Genomic DNA, 5,548 nt, shown 5'->3' on the forward strand with positions numbered 1-5,548 from the left:
CCAATTACCAGGTCTCACCACGAGGAGGTGACTACGCACGAGACCCGCCCATGGGTTATTTAACACTACACATCAATCTCGACATTCAACCTATTGGCAGAATGTCCAGTTTTGACACTACTTGACCATGGGCCTGCGTAAAGAAATAGTTGTTTCGTAGTCTAACTGCGAAACACATATCTCCAACGCAGCGCTAACATGAATCTTTACAAACGTAGAACAATGCATACGTAACGCATCATCTATCTCCCACACAACGATTACATCGATCAGTACAAATATACAATAATTCGCATCCCTACTGGCAACATTCGGTATCAAAGACACATTTATCTAACTTGGAGCGAAAAGAAGAAGATGAAGCTACTGACACTGTCCCGAAACGGACGAGATCGCGATCTCTCGAAAGAACTAACAAACCTACGCGACGTACCCCCGTACACGAGATAACCCCGAGGTTCAACGGAAAGCCCAAGAATTGGCCGTAACTCGATTCCTGTTTCGCCGTTCGAAACTTACACGAGTCGCGGTCGATGGCGCCGACAGATGATGCCAGTGATCCACTAGTAATTCAGCCGTGGATCCAGCACATAGGCCAGCAACTTGACACACTCCAACTGAACAAGTGGACCCCGGGGAGGGACCGCTGAACAGGATTACGAAGGCAAGAGGCCCCAACTGAACAGTGGGGTCCACTCACAGGGAGGGACCGCTGAACAGGATTACCGAGGCACGAGGCCCCAACTGAACAGTGGGGTCCACTCACGGGGAGGGACCGCTGAACAGGATTACGAAGGCAATACCTCAACTGAACAGTGGGGTCCACTCCCGCGGGGCCGAACAGGATTACGGAGGACGTGAAATTGCTGGTCCCTGACCGAGTACCGAAGTACCAATCGGACAGGACTGCAGATTCACGACTGAATCCCCTACAGATTAGCAAGCATCACCGGCACGACGACAACTCCCGTGATCCGATGCAAACGTTGAGCAGTCACCAAGACAGAGCTGTCCTTGGGCGACTTACGAATCCGAAGAGTTGTCTAGAGCACATTGAACCGCACGCACCCGAAATACACGCGAGCGAGTACGCCACGCGACAGTTTGAAAGAACTGAGTGATCGCGATCCGATATATCGTGGGAACAATTTTTCCAGTATGGTAAGCGAGGGGATCAAGAGAGACGAGATCTTTATTTGTCGTTCCAAGATAGATAAGTATCTTTGTACAGAATGAGCTTACAATGTACATAACATAGGTATCTATCTTATGATTAATTAAAGCTAATACGCTCGCATCCCACGGTGTCCTGCGATGTCCCACGATGTCCGACGTTGCCCCCGCGGGGGGGTATTAGTCCAGTTTAGATCACCAAAACTATTTTGGGTGATCAAGACCAGACTATATTCAAGTAGTTTTTAGCTTGATATCGTTTTCGAATAATAATACTAATATTCGAAATAGTACTTGGTGTATTATTATTTGGAAAACGATACCAATTACCGGGACCCACCACGAGGAGGTAACTACGCTCGGGTCCCATTTACATATGAGTTTTTACGCATTGGAAGCAGAGATGTAAAATTATTTTATAATAAAGCGACATTGTAGCGGCGGCATTGTTTTGTCCGGAGTTTATTTGTTTTTAAATTACTTGTAATCTAACGGTTTTGGTACTCCGAGGCAAAACAACAACACTATTTGAAATGTCCTATGACTCATGTGCAGCTACAGATAAGATGTCGTTGCCTTCGGTTAAACTACACTTGCTTCCTTGATTCCATGAATATGGTGTTGTTTCCTTGGTTTTTAGCAGACATGGAAAATAACATCTTAAAATTACACTCTGCGTTACCACTGCTTTTATACAAAATAGTGAAATGGGAAATTAAGTACTGTATTTAAAATTAAAAAATAATGCTATATAGAAATAAAATAGCAATCCAGGGACCTGAAAGGTTTCGTTAATAAAATAATACAATATAAATCATTAATTCACTCACATTGATGGTACTGATTTAAATCAATGAATGTAGAGTTGCTTCCGATTAATGGTACAACTGTTATAAATTAAGAGCACAATTACTTTGAATTAATGGGAGAATATGGTTATAAATTATTGGTATTGTTGTTAAGAATTAATGGAGGAATTGTTTTAGATTAATGGCTTAAATGTTATAATTTAATGGCTTAGATGATATAAATTAATAGTTTTAATATTGTAAATTAGTGGCTTAGATGTTGTAAATTAACAGTTTAAATGTTATAAATTAATAGCTTGAATGTTATCATTTAATGGCTTAGATGATATAAATTAATAGTTTAAATGTTATAAATTAATGGCTAAATGTATAAAATAACAGTTCAAAAGTTAGAAATTAATGGCTTAAGTGTTATAAATTAATAGCATAAATGTTATAAATTAATAGTTTAGACGTTATAAATTAATTCCTTAAATGTTATAATTTAATGGCTTAGATGATATAAATTAATAGTTTAAATGTTATAAATTATTGGCAAAATGTATAAAATAACAGTTCAAAAGTTAGAAATTAATGGCTTAAATGTTATAAATTAATAGCTTAAATGTTATAAATTAATGGCTTAAATGTATAAAATAACACTTTAAATGCTGTAAATTAATGGTTTAAATGTTATAAATTATCAGTTTAAATGTTATAAATTAATAGCTTGAATGTTATCATTTAATGGCTTAGATGATATAAATTAATAGTTTAAATGTTATAAATTAATGGCTAAATGTATAAAATAACAGTTCAAAAGTTAGAAATTAATGGCTTAAGTGTTATAAATTAATAGCATAAATGTTATAAATTAATAGTTTAGACGTTATAAATTAATTCCTTAAATGTTATAAATTAATGGCTTGAATGTTATAAATTAATAGCTTAAGTGTTGTAAATTAATGGTTTAGACGTTATAAATTACTAGTTACAATGTTGTTGTTTGATATTTTTTCTTACTTACCTGATATTTATGTTCTTCTTCGATGTTCACTCTCCGGAATTTCAGGCACAAAAGAGCTCGCGCGCGACTTCCGTGTTCCTTATATAACTTAACAAGGCGTCGGTTTGTTAATCAAACGGTAACGATTTTTTGACATAGCAGGAGACGGATTTTCCATTGTAACAAAATCAAATTGAACGATTTCTTAATTTTTATCGTAAATTGGCATCTTTTACGATTTAATACGATATCCATTTTTATCATTTAAATAGTTTCTACAAACTAAGACTAAATTCACACCTACATGATACTAGTTTTCGACTATCGATTAGTTTGGACAAAAAGGGAAAAGAGCCTAAGGGCAGTCGATGACGTTACTGTGAAATAAGTTAAGCCATTAAATAATCAGACAGATAAAATTCATATTAAGCGTTATATTATATTATGGATATTCGTTCATTTACTCGTGCTAATTAAAAAATAAAACGTTCTTTTTTCTTGAGTAACACCTACATCACTGTTTGCGATATTTAAGATTCTTATTTAATGCTTATTTAGAAGTCAGGTACCTTTTTAATTCTTCACAAGTTAAACGATTAAATTTACTCGTTATAGTTGTAACATAAAATGGCTTTATTTCTTCAATACCGCCTGCATCGCTGTACGTGATACAGTTATTAATTATGTAGCAAATAATATGATCTAATTGGCTGTAATCGCGGTTACGTATTTCTTCGTTAAATCTATCGATGTATTGGGCTATTAGCGCGAGACTTACTGATTCCTCGAGGACTGGCTTGATTCTTATAAATTAATGTTTTAAATGTGCCAATTAATGTTTCAATAGTTATAAATTAATAGTTTAATCGTTGTTAATTATTTGCTTAAATGTTATAAATTAATAGCTTAAGTGTTATAAATTAATAGTTTGAGTGTTAGGAATTAATGGTATAAATGTAAAAATTAATAGCTTAAATGTTATGAATTTGTGACTTATTGTTGTAAATTCATGACGTAAATAGTGTAAATTAATGGCTTAAATGTTATAAATTAATAGTGCAGTCCAGTGTAGATCATCCAAAATGATCTTAGGGGCTTTTGTTGATCCAAACTGGACTGTTGCGTAGTTCTTGGCTTGGTGTCGTTTTCCAAAGATTAATCGACTGATTAATTTTTGGAAAACGATGCCAATTACCAGGTCTCACCACGAGGAGGTGACTACGCACGAGACCCGCCCATGGGTTATTTAACACTACACATCGATCTCGACATTCAACCTATTGGCAGAATGTCCAGTTTTGACACTACTTGACCATGGGCCTGCGTAAAGAAATAGTTGTTTCGTAGTCTAACTGCGAAACACATATCTCCAACGCAGCGCTAACATGAATCTTTACAAACGTAGAACAAGGCATACGTAACGCATCATCTATCTCCCACACAACGATTACATCGATCAGTACAAATAAACAATAATTCGCATCCCTACTGGCAACATTCGGTATCAAAGACACATTTATCTAACTTGGAGCGAAAAGAAGAAAATGAAGCTACTGACACTGTCCCGAAACGGACGAGATCGCGATCTCTCGAAAGAACTAACAAACCTACGCGACGTACCCCCGTACACGGGATAACCCCGAGGTTCAACGGAAAGCCCAAGATTTGGCCGTAACTCGATTCCTGTTTCGCCGTTCGAAACTTACACGAGTCGCGGTCGATGGCGCCGACAGATGATGCCAGTGATCCACTAGTAATTCAGCCGTGGAGCCAGCACATGGGCCAGCAACTTGACACACTCCAACTGAACAAGTGGAACCCGGGGAGGGACCGCTGAACAGGATTACGAAGGCAAGAGGCCCCAACTGAACAGTGGGGTCCACTCACAGGGAGGGACCGCTGAACAGGATTACCAAGGCACGAAGCCCCAACTGAACAGTGGGGTCCACTCACGGGGAGGGACCGCTGAACAGGATTACGAAGACAACACCTCAACTGAACAGTGGGGTCCACTCCCGCGGGGCCGAACAGGATTACGGAGGACGTGAAATTGCTGGTCCCTGACCGAGTACCGAAGTACCAATCGGACAGGACTGCAGATCCACGACTGAATCCCCAACAGATTAGCAAGCATCACCGGCACGACGACAACTCCCGTGATCCGATGCAAACGTTGAGCAGTCACCAAGACAGAGCTGTCCTTGGGCGACTTACGAATCCGAAGAGTTGTCTAGAGCACATTGACCCGCACGCACCCGAAATACACGCGAGCGAGTACGTCACGCGACAGTTTGAAAGAACTGAGTGATCGCGAACCGATATATCGTGGGAACAATTTTTCCAGTATGGTAAGCGAGGGGATCAAGAGAGACGAGATCTTTATTTGTCGTTCCAAGATAGATAAGTATCTTTGTACAGAATGAGCTTACAATGTACATAACATAGGTATCTATCTTATGATTAATTAAAGCTAATACGCTCGCATCCCACGGTGTCCTGCGATGTCCCACGATGTCCCACGTTGCCCCCGCGGGGGGGTATTAGTCCAGTTTAGATCACCAAAACTATTTTGGGTTATCAA

Source organism: Bombus flavifrons, unplaced genomic scaffold (assembly GCF_040668555.2).
Source record: "Bombus flavifrons isolate JBK064 unplaced genomic scaffold, iyBomFlav1_principal scaffold0022, whole genome shotgun sequence".
NCBI classification, from domain to species: domain Eukaryota; kingdom Metazoa; phylum Arthropoda; class Insecta; order Hymenoptera; family Apidae; genus Bombus; species Bombus flavifrons.